The following is a 15494-nucleotide window of genomic DNA, read 5'->3' as shown; positions in this document are numbered from 1 at the left end:
AAGTGTAATCAAGTTCACCAAGTGTGTGTGTTTTTTTAAATAACCTAATATTCTGTTCGGCTCAATTGTAGAATATATCCGTTGATATGTCCCCGTGCTCTTTGACATGTGAAGGAGTGTCAACATCCTTCTTGATAAAAGAAAGAACATGGAAATGAAAAGTCCAGTCCATGTCTCAACCGTAACACTTTAAATAAATATACAGTGAAATTTACATTGATATAATAATCTGCTAATACTCCTGTTACCTCCACATCCATTCTAAACCGTTTACGTATGACCGAAACCGAAAGTAGCAATTGAATATTTGGCGATTGGCGGTATTTCGCGGAGGATTATGGGGCATAGAAGGTGTAGTTTGACGTCATATCCGTCGCTCCGACTATCAAGCATATTTGCTTGGAGTGCTCCCTCCTTTCTTTTTATCCTCTCAGGTTCCAACTCAATTGACAATTAATACTAACTCTCGCAATCTTATGAAGAATAAAATTCATTGTTATGAATTCTAACTTCGCAGGCAACAGTGATCTAAAGTTATATGTCAATTGCTACAGCAATAAAATGAAATATTTCAAATATTTTCTTTCCATTAACACGTTAAGGACTGTGTATAGCAATAAAATTTTTTTTTTCTAAAATTAAAAACAAAAATGATGGGTGACAGAAAAATTCTGACTTCATTTTTGGAATCAGAAGACGACATTACATAAGAAACAGCAGAAATTGTACATTTAACAAAGTCATGGTTGACCAGTGTTATTAGAGGATAAAAATTCGCTCCGGCGGCGGGGATCGAACCCGGATCCTTAGTTCTACGTACCAAGTGCTCTAACCACTGAGCTACGCCGAAGTTCAATCCACAGCACCGGATAGAATCCCTCTCCTCTAGTGTTTTTCCCTTTGTGGCCTGACTCCAAGTTCGACATATATGTTGACATATAGTATTAGTATTAGTAGTATTTATTTATTTAACCTGGTAGAGATAAGGCCGTCAGGCCTTCTCTGCCCCTCTACCAGGAGATTCCAACTACAATATCAACAATAAAATTACAATTAGTATTAACTTTACAATTACAATTACAAACAATATTACAATTAGCATTAAATTTACAATTACAATAAAATCAAAGTACGAAAAGATTACCTGAATAATTAAAGCTAGATAATTTATCATAGAGAAAAAAGAATATTTTATATTTACTGAATTACAAATTAAATCTAGAATAACAAAATTGTATAGTGATGAAATTACTGAATATTGAAATATTTTGTGATAGATTAAAGAAACTATTTACAAGTAATCAATTACTGACCAAGTGCCTAGTAAGTTTTCGTTTGAATTCAATTTTATTTCGACAGTCCCTGATGCTAGCAGGTAGCGAATTCCAGAGTCTTGGCAGGGCTATTGTGAAAGAAGATGAGTATGAGGAGGTGCGATGGGATGGTATTGTTAGTATTGTTTCATGACGAGAGCGTGTGTTCAGATTATGGTGGGAAGAAAGGTAAGTGAAGCGAGATGACAGGTACGAAGGAATATAAGAGTCAACTGCCATTATACAAGGAACGCACTGAACTGAGTGACTTGGTGGCCGGGATTCTGCAGTAATATGCACTGTTGGGTGAAGAATCTACGTAAAAATTAATTTTTCGTCCTACAGAATATATCTGTTATGGTAACAATGATTTAGAGGATAAAAATTCGCTCCGGCGGCGGGGATCGAACCCGGGTCCTTAGTTCTACGTACCAAGTGCTCTAACCACTGAGCTAGGCCGAAGTTCAATCCACAGCATCGGATAGAATCCCTCTCCTCTAGTGTTTTTCCCTTTGTGCCTGACTCCAAGTTCGACATATATGTTGACATATATTAAGTCAACTGCCATTATACAAGGAGCGCACTCAATTGAGTGACTTGGTGGCCGGGATTCTACAGTAATATGCACTGTTGGGTGAAGAATCTACGTAAAAATTAATTTTTGGACCTACAGAATATATCTGTTATGGTAACAATGCTGTGCTGTGGACATACGAGCATGGTAGGAACGATCATGATTTTAAAATCAAATGTAGGAAACAGAAAACGGATGTAGGTAAATTCTCATTTTTAAATATAACTATAAATGATTGGAATGACCTACCTGCAGCGGTCTTTGAGGGCTGTCCTTCCTTAAGGAGATTCAAGAATAATTTAAAAAGTTGTGTATAAAGTGCAAATTAAAATTAAGGCGACGTTTAACATTTAATTTTTTAAGGTGACATGTATTTATTTAGCCTGACGAGTTACTTCCTTGGTTTGAATTGTAAATTATTTAAAAATGGCGTGTAAGAGGGTCTTAGGCTAGAAATATTTAGTTTAAATGTAGTTCTGCTTATAAGTACAGTATGCATAAGGGTGTAATTATTTGACTTATTTGAACTGTTGTATCAGTGAAGCGAGGTGAGTCAGTGAAGTTATGGTTTTACAGTGCAGTGAATAGTTCCGATCAGTGATAATTTATAGCGTCGATGAAATGTCTTCTATAGTGTCAGTGAAATGTGTCCTAAAGTGTCAGTGAAATGCGTCATAATGCCAGTACAGTGAGTGAGATGAGAATAAAGTGAAAGACTATTGAAACTTATGTAGAGCCTATACATAATAATGTAGGTTGTATTGTAAAATTAGGTATATTATTTATGTTTTATTATTATTGTGTGAAATTATATTGTGTATTCTTATTGTATTGTGTATAAAATTGTAGGCCTATTGTGTATTGTATAATTGTATTGTGTATTGCTTATCATTTCTTTATTGTATATTGTTTATATTGTGTATACCACTGCCACCGGGTGCATGCCCACTTGCAGTGTAAATAAATGCATACATAATTTCAGTACAGTTAGGCCTACCTTATTGTGTCTTTTTTTATAGACTTTCGCTAAATGTATCGAAGAGAATATATTTCCTTGCCTCTAGCTCTTTTAAAATAAATAATTTCATCTCTAACACAATGTTCAAGTATTTTCCTTGTTTGTGAAACAATAATAAATTAACGCGCGCATATGGAAAGTTCGCTACTTGCACCATCTCTCGACCGAAATTAGTACTGTTACGCACGTAAAATTACCATTGTTATCTGAAAGTAGAATATTACGTTTAAATATTGACAAATACATGATAAAATATTTTATCATTATTTCTGATAAAATAATTCTGATAAATATTACGCCTATAGAATTGATGATAAACCGTTCTTGGAATCCTGAAATACTAATTTATTATCAAAGAGGTGAACATAATCTGATTCAAAGTATGACGTGTGGAAAACAGCCTTTCCTCCACTATACACTTTTGTGACGTCACTAATAACTTTTTACTACTACTATAAAACCGTTGTATATTACTGTATTTTGTGGAACAGAAAGTTACAGCTCCATAGTATACAAGAACTTTTACTAATAATTAATAATGTATTAGAGTATTACATCATACTTTTTGTGTATTAGGGCTCTAAATTTTCCCTCTTGAAGTATGGTGCATAAACACAATAAAAAAGTGACAATCATTTAAATTAAGGAGTTCTTTGTACCATGAAAAATTGCAAACACTCACTATAACGAAACTATGGCTTTTGTAAGTGGGTCATAATTGTCCTCCTCCATCCTTAAAATATTTATAACTCTCACATATTATCAATTATTTTAGCTGTATGGGTATATTACCGGTTGTTCTTTATGGTTGTGAAACTTGGACTCTCACTTTGAGAGAGGAACAGAGACTACGGGTGTTTGAGAATAAGGTGCTTAGGAAAATATTTGGGTCTAAGAGGGATGAAGTTACAGGAGAATGCAGAAAATTACACAACACAGAACTGCGCGCATTGTATTCTTCACCTGACATAATTAGGAACATTAAATCCAGACGTTTGAGATGGGCAGGGCATGTAGCACCAATGGGCGAATCCAGAAATGCATATAGAGTGTTAGTTGGGAGGCCAGAGGGGAAAAAGACCTTTGGGGAGGCCGAGACGTAGATGGAAGGATAATATTAAAATGGATTTGAGGGAGGTGGGATATGATGGTAGGGACTGGATTAATCTTACTCAGGATAGGGACCAATGGCGTGTTTATGTGAGGGTGGCAATGAATCTCCGGGTTCCTTAAAAGCGATTTGTATGTAAGTATGTATGGGTAAAGTTAAAGTGAGTATTTATAAGACTTATTATCGAACTAATTGTTATTTTTGAAAGTAAATCCTGTGCTTTACCTGAACCTACATTTACAAGTAAAGTATCTGGGAAAAGAAAATATAACAGACAATTTTTGGAATCGTCTTAAACTAAGGGGCTTGAAGAATTAGAAAAAAATCAAAATTACAAACTTTATAGAAGGATCCTAATATTGTCATTGACATAAAATTAGACAATTGGAGTAGCTGATCCACTTAATTAGCATGAACAACCGAACCCATAAAGTATTAGGCCTATTAGCTGCTAATCCAGGTGGTAAAAGAAGAGTCGGAAGACCAAAATTATGATAGTTGGGAGATGTCCAGAATGATCTTGCAAGGGCAGGGATAAAGAAATGCAGACAGAGAGAATTGGTCAACTGTTATTAAGGAGGTTAAGGCTAAGCTGAATAGGCCGTAGCACCACAGGTGGTGGTGGTGGTGGTGGTGGCCTATATATGGTATGGTACCAGTTTCTGGTTTTTGATGCGAAGAATTCGGTAATTCCCATTTCAAGGGCTTCCAAGTTTTAGAATCGTCTTTCACGCAGAAAGTATTCCACTAATCGAAACAGATGACAAGTTTATCTGAATGTCCAAGATCAGGACTATATGCCGAGTGTGGTAGCAGTTCTATTCCTTCAAATTCCTTGGTTTTTTCCAGGGTTCTTCTAACGGTATGAGTTATAGCATTACTCTATTGCAAGAAAATTCTATTTCGACTAAATAATGCCGAGTACCTCTCTCAAAGCTTGAGGGTGGAGTCGTTATTGCCCCACGTTGGAAAGCGCCGTTTGTGGGCGGATGCGTCTCGGTTGAGGCCCCACGTAGAAGACCATTTGAGGGTGGAATGGGTCGTCATGGTGGTCCTCAATCGATGATGATGTACGGCTGATGTCCCTCGCTTGCACCAGCCGGCAGGTCCACGGCAGTCAGCACTCGTCCTTCGGGAAGCGCGAATAGGGTAGGCGAATTTATTATTGTTTTAAGAAGTGGGCGCCAGCCCACCCTATTTCGACGCTCGGTGTAGCCTGAGAGCCATTCAGGGTAGCCGAGGTACAGTTGTGGTGTAGGATGATGTCGGGAATAATACCAAGCCGGCTACTTAGATAAAAGGTAGTGTTGATTTCGATACTATAAGTTTATTGTCGTATTCAATTGGAAACCCTTGAGTATGTATTTCCGGCTGAACTTATAATTTAATGGTCGGTCGTACTTCTGTATCCACTCTATGGCAGCGCTGAATATACCCTATTCCCTACTATAAACGCGATCCTTGGTTCGATACTCTATAATCGAGGCTCCTATTCGGTCACTCCGCTTTCTCTCTATCCGGACGGCTACTGATGGTAATGTTGACGAGTAGCCTCGTCGATGAAAAAGTTCTGTTTATCGAGTCTTCGCCGGAAGAAAGACTAGTAAGTAGGGCCGTCGACACCAAAAAGCTCAGTATGTAGGGCCGTCGACACGAAGAAAGCTACGTATGTAGGGCCGTCGACACGAAGAAAGCAGCTCCGTATGTAGGGCCGTCGACACGAAAAAAGCTACTCTCCGCGCCTTGTCACCCTTATTTATAAAAACCTATCCTACGCTAAAACTAACTATCCTATTGGCTAACAACTACGTCATTTAACCAGCCTAAAATCTATTCTCTATTGGTCCAAAGTGACCTCATAAGCTGAACCAAGATCTCTTCTCATTGGTCGCGAAGTACGTCATCTCTACATTTAGACTTTGGACTTCCCACAACATCAAATTAGCTAGTAGATTTTTCGAGAATACCCGTTCTTTTGGAAAACCCCGAGCTTTGCAATTGCTTTCCCACGAGTCTTGTCCAACTCTCGGATTTTACGCTTGAATGAGTGTCTATATGCAAAACTCCGCACAAGGTGGCCATAAATCTGTCCGATGCTAAGTGACTCGGAGACGAAACACCTGCGTGGGAACTAATTCTAACAAAGTCGCCAGAACATCCCCGCGAATACATGTAACAAAAATATGGAGATATCAACCTCGCTATTAAATCTGTCTCTCCGCCTCCTAATTACTGCTTCAAGCTTCATGAACTCATTCTAGCTGTCGAGAATAAATATCTGCTTCGATTTCACGTCCATTTGAAACAAACTCCCAGTGAACCACGCCTTCAAAATTCCACCAGACACTGCGTTGAACCTGTTCAGGTGTCAGTTCATGAGGTAAAGATCAGCAACTTCTGTGTGATTTTCTAAAGGTTTTAATGTGGCGATATATTGTATCTTATGATGCACTAACTTCTTTTGAGAACCTACGAGTATATTTTTGTAGAATTTCTTTCAATACCTTGCTTGTTACCTCTGATGTTCTAGCTAATAACTATTATCAGGTTCACACCAGTGGAGTAACGTTTAGCACGTCTGGCCGCGAAATCAGGTGGCCCGGGTTCGAATCCTGGTCGAGGCAAGTTACCTGGTTGAGGTTTTTTCCGGGGCTTTCCCTCAACCCAATTTGAGTATATACTGGGTGACTTTCGGTGCTGGACCCCGGACTCATTTCACCAGCATTATAGCCTTCATCTCATTCAGACGCTAAATAAGCTCAGATGTTGATAAAGCGTCGTAAACTAACCTACTAATAGTACATTATGCAACGAGCCTATAATGATAGTAATTAAGAATCGAGTATGGATATTTATGAAACGAGCGCAAGCGAGTTTCATAATTTTCATACGAGCTTCTTAATTACCATTATAGGCGAGTTTCATACGACTTTTTATCCTCGACCATATTTCTAACTTGAAATTACCGGTATTCAGATGTATACATTTTATTTGTAACTGACAAGATCGGAAATGACCTTGTTCTAGGTCGTGAATTGTGAGATGTGCGCAGAAGCGAAAGTATTGATTTTTTCCGAGGAACAATAATGTCATTGACCTTGACATAGTCCCGTTAAACTTGATAATATTATAATTTTATAACCTTGATTATTGAATTCGACATTGAAAAACGAGATGACAAATTGAATTTATTTGAATATTATTTACAATTAACGCTAATTATTATAGTAACAGAACATAACCTTCTGCGACAGTTGGATTTCCAGCCTCCGTGACTTTTCGCTAATTCTCTTTCGATTGCATATCCGAGAATAATCGATACTTGTGGTTTTATAACGGTACAAAGCTGACCTGTCATTGGCTGAACAGTTGTAACCTGAGTCGTCATTGGCTGAAAGACCTGACCTTTAATGAGTAGGTGTACTTTAATGAGGTCCATTAAAAGTCTGCTACCAGGTGTATAATTACTACATTTCGGCATGGTCGAGCATAAAAAAAAATAAAACTATTATCAGGCAGGAGAAATCGGTTTAGCCATTATCGAGTAGAAAGGTAACTAACATAAAAGCAATAAATTCAAAAAATAAATTTTCTGTCTCAGGATATTTCATTAGGCCTATTGCATATATTAACACCAATTATTTTTCTAAAAACGGAAATTACCGGAATAATTTAGGCTACAGTTTTATTATTAGTATAGATTTGTTTTATTGTAAATGAAAGAGAAAAAATCTTAGACAAAATTAGTAAATTTATACTGTATGATTGTAACTAATTTGAGGGAGATGGGATATGATGATAGAGACTGGATTAATCTTGCTCAGGATAGGGACCGATGGCGGGCTTATGTGAGGGCGGCAATGAATCTCCGGGTTCTTTAAAAGCCGTAAGTAAGTAAGTAAGTATAATTGTAACTAACGTTCACAAAAATCAATAAAGATTATTTGTAATATTTTTTCAGCCTCACTCACAAAATTCTATCTTTCTCCGTTTCAAAACAGCGTGGATTAACTCGCTTTCCTGGTATGTCTTCATTACACCTTAGGGAATGATCCCTGGAAAACCTGTCCCATTATATCTCCAAAGGTTTCGAACCCATTCCCTTTAGGAAATGAACTGCCTCTGGACGGGCAGAGACCCGACATCACTGGATGATGGACGTCATTTCACTGCACCCATTACAAGGGACAAAAAAATCAGCCAGCAAGTTCATTATTTGGTTTCAAACAGAATGGTGGGGCTGCGTGTATCCATTGCCCAGCGGATTCCAATGGGCTGCAGCTTACGCGTGCGAATACATGTGCTGCGAGCAAGAGCGACACAAGTCACTTCAAGTGGGAACGAAATCGATACGTCTCAGTCTTAATTCAATAGCCTGATTTGCGTAAAGTTTAGCCAGGGAAAAATCTGTTTCTAGAACGTGAAGAAAAATAATATGATAATTTTGAATTAAGCAATTGGTTACTTAAGAGGACACTATGGCGAAATAATGTTGAAGAATTAAAAAAACGCACTTTTTTGTTTTTATGATCGTAATTACTTATTTACATATTTATTTATTTATTTTATTTATTTATTTACTTAATTACTTACTCACTTACTTACTCACTTATTCACTCACTTACTTAATTACTTACTTACTCACTTGCTCACTTACTTAATTACTTACTTGTTTTATTTATTTATTTATTTATTTATTTGATTAATTAATTTATTTACTTATTTCTTTAATTATTTATTTATTTTTTTTATTTATTTATTTACTTACTTATTTAGTTACTTATTTATTTTTTATTTATTTATTTATTTAGTTACTTATTTACTTAATTACTGACTTACTTATTTATATATATATATATATATATATATATTTATCTATTTATTTATTTACTTAATTACTTACTTATTTACTTATTTATGTATTTACTTATTTATTTACTTACGTAATTACTTACTTATTTATATATATTTATTTATTTGCTTATTTATTTATTTCTTTATTTTATTTATTTATTTCTTTCTTTATTTTATTTATTTATTTATTTACTTAATTACTTACTTACTTATTTATGTATTTATTTAGTTACTTATTTACTCAATTACTGACTTACTCACTTATTTATTTATTTATTTATTTATTTATTTATTTATTTATTTATTTATTTATTTATTTATTTATTTATTTATTTACTTAATTACTTACTTATTTACTTATTTATGTTTTTATTTATTTGTTTACTTATTTAATTACTTAATTACTTATTTATATGTATATTTATTTATTTACTTAATTACTTATTTATATATATATATTTATTTATTTAATCTGACAGGATTAAGGCCATAAGGCCTTTTCTTCCAACCTACCATCTTATTTGAGATTGTTTTAAATTATCTAGTCATATAATAAATTGTGGCCAAACATGCGGTGTGTGAATGACTAGACAGAAATGTGTGTTTGTTTTATTAACACTGTTTTCTCGACTTTAAAATTTTAAACTGTTTAATGAATGAAAAAGCTCCTGACACAACAGTTGGTGTCAGATTGGTCTGAAACTTCTCACAAAAGTCAATTAAATGTTGATAAATAAAATTGTATTAGTATTTGTATGAAATCTTAATATTAAGTTCCTTTGGTGCATATTCATATTGCACTTAGATTACAAAATGCTGTAAGGTTAAATTAATGAAACTTAAAAATTTATTATGAGACAATATTTAGACTGAGCGCAAAGAAGCTAACTCCCATGACTATTATATTGTTATATGCCCCTGAATTCTGCATTCTGATCAAAAGTGAACAAGAAGAACTGAAGCAATGAGGTTGAGATTTTTAAGACGTGTTGGAGGTTAGACACAGAAAGGGTTTTAAATTGAACGGGTGACATAAGCTAATATCATCATCATGAAGGATTGAGTATTTAGTCTTATTGCCGTATCATTAAATTTTATTCTTCTTAATTTTGTGCAAGTTGTAGGCCGTATGACCCGTTCCATAGTTAGGCTATATCTGATGATGATGATGATGATGATGATTATTATTATTATTGTTATTATTATTATTATTATTATTATTATTATTATTATTATTATTATTATTATTTTACTTGTTGTAGTGATGGCAGAAATAATAATAATAATAATAATAATAATAATAATAATAATAATAATAATAATAATAATAATAATAATGATTTATTTAACCTGGCAGAGTTAAGGCCACACGGCCTTCTCTAACACTCAACCAGGAGTAAAGACTGCGTTACAAAAACACTACAAATTTACAAAGTACACTACAATTTTACACACAAAACTGAATAAGATAATAATAATAAAATGTAAACAACAAATAAGAAGAAATCAGACATAATATATAACATACAGAAAGAAAGAAAAAAGCATAATAATATGTGAACAGCAGGTCAAAATAAATTAGGCGTACAAAAAAAGACAATTATTCATAATAATAATAATAATAATAATAATAATAATAATAATAATAATAATAATAATAATAATAATAATAGTAATAAAATAGTGCTGTACAAAGTATACAGTGAATACAATATTTCTAAGTACACACAATAAGGAAAATTAGGATTATATATAGCTCAACTTATCACATTACAGATATAACATTATCGGAAAATATGAAAACAAAAATATAAAATAAGTTGAATATCACTAGAACATAAAAAAAAATATGAATACGTGGAAACCTGCAATGCAACACTTGTCATAATAGTAAGTTAGTTTGGCAACTCGTCATAAGATAATTTTCTAACTTGGATTTGAAAGATTTCAATGTTCGGCAGCCCTTGACTTCAGGCGGCAGAGAGTTCCAGTGACGAGAGGTAGCAACAGTGAAAGATGAGGAATACAGAGACGATGGGTGAAGTGGAATTTCTAGCGTGTTATCGCGTTGTGATCGAGTATTAATATTATGATAGCGAGAGAGAGTATGAAAACGAGCGAATAAATAATAGGGGGATGAAGAGTGCATAATTCGATATAAGAGAGAATGTGAGTGCAGATTTCTCCTCACATGTAACCTAAGCCATGATAACTTCTCGAAAGAAGGTGAGATATGATCATAGTATCGAACATTACAAATGAAGCGGACGCACGCGTTATGAACACGCTGTAGTTTTTGAGCGGAATCAATCCTGAGATCACTGAACAAAACGTCACAATAATCGAAGTGAGATAGAATGAGTGTCTGTACCAGCGTTTGTTTTAATTTAGATGGATAATGATACAATCTTTTTAGTGAATGGAGAATAGAGAATGCCTTCTTACATGTATATTTAAAATGACGATGACAATGAGAGTGGAAATTATAATATACTCATGTAGTGGTGATGGTTGGACTGATGGTAAAATGGATAACAGTGGTGATGACTACAGTCATTAAGAGGCAGTGCGATGATATTGTTGCTGATGGTGAATGTAACGCATTGACGGAAGTGCCTGTAAGCACTCTCGATTTCAACTCCAAGTTCCTCTCTGTCTGTTACGCCGCTCTTGCACGCCCCACACTGTATTAGCTCAGCTCTCGTCTGCCTCACCCTTCCATTAATTGTGATATGGAAATTCCCTCGGAACTCGGATGACCTGCGCGAACCTGACTTTCCATCACGGCTCACCCACCGAGAGTTCTCAAGTTGGGCATCAGACACGGTTCAGGTGTTTGTCCTGACAACACCCACTACAATTATCTGCCCTTCAATTGTTATGTCGACAAACATCGAGATGTGGACACAAGGCAGACCTCACATACTGATATAGAGAAATCTTGAGGTTATTTGCGTATCGTACATCAAAATACCAACCTGTCAAAATCATATATCGATGGGTAAGAAGAGATACCTGTATGTATAAAAATGGTCATTAAGTTTAAATACATTATTACTATTATTATTATTATTATTATTATTATTACTATCATTATTATTATTATTATTATTATTATTACTTACTTACTTACTTACTTACTTACTTACTTACTTACTTACTTACTTACTTACTTACTTACTTACTTATGGCTTTTAAGGAACCCGGAGGTTCATTGCCGCCCTCACATAAGCACGCCATAGGTCCCTATCCTGTGCAAGATTAATCCAGTCTCTATCATCATATCCCACCTCCCTCAAATCCATTTTAATATTATCCTCCCATCTACGTCTCGGCCTCCCCAAGGGTATTTTTCCCTCCGGCCTCCCAACTAACACTCTATATGCAGTTCTCGAGTCGCACATACGTGCTACATGCCCTGCCCATCTCAACGTCTGGATTTAACGTTCCTAATTATGTCAGGTGAAGAATACAATGCGTGCAGTTCTGTGTTGTATAACTTTCTCCATTCTCCTGTAACTTCATCCCTCTATACGAAAGTTCCAAGTTGGATGGGAGGACGCATTTTTTTGCTGTCAATATGATGAGAATATTAAATGTATGATTTCTTCACAAGTATTACGAGGAAAACGGTTGTATAACATAAAACGGCATTATACTACATGTTACTGATGAAACATTAAAAGGTTGTGTTATCATCATCATCATCATCATCATCATCATCATCATCATCATCTCTGTACGTCAACCATTTTTCAGCAGATGTACGAATAATGCGGTTAGCTCTTCAATTTGAACTCACTTAAATGTTAAATGAAAGCTAGATGTAAGGGCTTGACAAAATGTTGAACTTTCAAATCTTTGCCAAAAAATAAATATCCGAAGCTTCGTTCTTTCGCTTGCTCTGTTGAAGCCATGTTCGCTACAACATACGTTTGTGAACAATTATTTTCAACAATTAAAATAGTAAAAACCAAATTTAGATCACGACTGACAGACCTTCGTGATCAACTACGACTGGCAGTAAGTGATATAATTCCTGATTTTGAAACTTTGCCGCAGAGACATTCTGAAGACAGTTAATTTTAGGTTGTGATATTGTTCATTTATTGTTCATTTCTTCGTTACACATATTAAACATTAGTTTGTAGCCTTGTATTGTATAAAATTATATTTAAGTGCTTGACGTAAGGAAAATGAAAATCCGTTAATAAATCAGACAGTTGCTTCACTTTCCCTTCGGGTGTCCGCCTCCCTCCATAGGTGCTATGCACGTTGCAGGTTACACAGTGACTCGGCGCACGATTACATTTTCGCCACCGCTGCTTTACGAGTTTGTCATCCCTGTTACCCCTAACGCGCCTCTGCTGCCTTATACCACACAGCTACGGAGCTACGCTTTAAACTTGGTGAGAAGTAGGCTATATAACAGCATTTGTGCGCGTTTGTTTGTTGTTTTAAAGTTTTTCCTAGACGGGCACGATGAAATGAAAGGTGGACTTTATGAAATGTTTATTTCTCGTGTTTATAAGTAGTCACTTCCCGCCAGCTTGAATGCAATCGGTCCTTCTTAAATGATGACTGATATAGTATAATATTTCGCCACTCCCTATAAAGTAACACGCGTAATTTATTAATGTATACGAGAGCTAATAGATCATTTTGTGCCTCTTGTTTACTCTGCTATAGCAACAGATGATCATTATGGCCTGCATGAAACATAATTGAAACGCAACTGGGGTTTTATTTGTTTTAGACGGTAACGTATGTAGGTTAACAAGTTCTAATAGAGTAATAAATTATATATTAGAAATGCAATACAAACGTTCAGTGATGATATACAGGGTGATTCACGACTAACAATCCGGGCATTAGGAATCGATTCTACTGGCCATTTTGAGCATAAAATGTCATATGAGCATGGGTCCAATTATCATTCCTTTGAAAGTTACTCGTAAAAATAAAAAACGTCATACTGTGAATCAGGCTTTGGAGCTGCTTGCATCGTAATACAAATATTGGAACGTAAACTGAACGGAGTGTTGCGCTGTGACGTGAAGTACGGTGGTGAAGGGGAAGATAGGTCTGGTATTATCAGTCGCGCTTTCAGGTATAGCCGTGCCGAGGTACGGAACGCTAAGCGCCATTCACATCCGCGCGGCCAAGTGCATTGAAGTGGAAGAAGTGATATTTGAAAATCTGCTTCCAACCTGAGGTATGTTTATTTTATGATTAATACAGTATTTTGAATGAATATTTCTGTGTATTGTGAGTAACTCTTAGTTCTGCCCAACATCACTGCTACTTTCGAAGGATAAAATCAGCCCGTAACTCCTTAACGAACAATCATCTTACCCATCTTCACACTACATTTTATGCTGAAAATGGACCATACAACAGATTTCTAAAGCGCGGGCCATTAGTTGTGAATTATCCTATATAAAACGGGCAGTAATAACCTATAATATAGGTCCTATATGAAGCTTCTGAACTAGTTTTCGAATGAGGCTTGGTTTCATCTGAATGTGTACAAGTTGAACCATAAGTAATATGATTAATTTCTGGGTTTATTCTTCATGATATTTCAAACAAAAAAATTTAATACAATTTTCCTCGTTTTTGTTTCCTTTCCGAGATAATTGTTTTATATGAAAGATTTAATAACATGTTTTGCAGAAGCCATTGTTTTAATTCCCAATATGCTCAGTTTATTTTTTAGTAGGTTATTTTACGACGATCTATGAACATCTTACGTTATTTAGCGTCTGAATGAGATGAAGGCTATAATGCCGGTGAAATGAGTCTGGGGTCCAGCACCGAAAGTTACCCAGCATTTTTTCATATTGAGTTGAGGGGATTCAAACCCGGGCCAAATAGTTTCGCGGCCAGACGCGCTAAAAGTGTGGACCAATCAATTTAAGAGAGCTGTGCATTATGATAATAAGTGACAATTGTAACATTTTAAAATTCCTTTTCGGAAAGAAAAGTTACATTTCTTCAGATCAAATTTCTACACATTTAAAGGACAAAACTAAAATTCTTTCAATTATTTATTATCACAATACACTGTTCTCTTAACCCTTTCCAGCACAGTTGTTGTTCAGAAGAACAAGAGTTTTTCTTTCTTTCTAAATTTTATGGCACAGATATTCCATCATGGAACCACCTCTTGAGTATACATAGAGGTGACATATGTGTTTTGAAATTGTGTGCAGAGTTAAAATGTTGGAAAAAATTAATCGAAGCTTTGTTATGATCCATGAAATGAAAAATAAACAAACAAAAAATTAAAATGTGGTGCTGCAAAGGGTTAAATTGACTGAGTATATTGGGAATTAAATCAATGGCTTTCCTAAAACACGCTATGAAATGTTTCATATAAAACAATTTTTATCTCGAAAAGGAAGCAAAAACGATCAAAATTGTATTAAGCTTTTTGGTTTCAAATCTCTAAAAAAATAACCCCCTGAAATTAATGACATTATTTAGGGTCCACCCTATATGTTTTAATGCACGAAACAGTAGACATTGTATGAAGTGCAATAAATCCAGGTGCTAGTTTCAGATCCGTATGTTACATTACTCGAACTATGGATTTATAAATCTCAATTTCGGTGTTCTTTG

The sequence above is a fragment of the Periplaneta americana genome, chromosome 2 (genome assembly GCF_040183065.1).
Source record: "Periplaneta americana isolate PAMFEO1 chromosome 2, P.americana_PAMFEO1_priV1, whole genome shotgun sequence".
NCBI lineage: Eukaryota > Metazoa > Arthropoda > Insecta > Blattodea > Blattidae > Periplaneta > Periplaneta americana.
The sequence above is the reverse complement of the archived record's forward strand: the minus strand, read 5'-3'. Positions refer to the sequence as shown.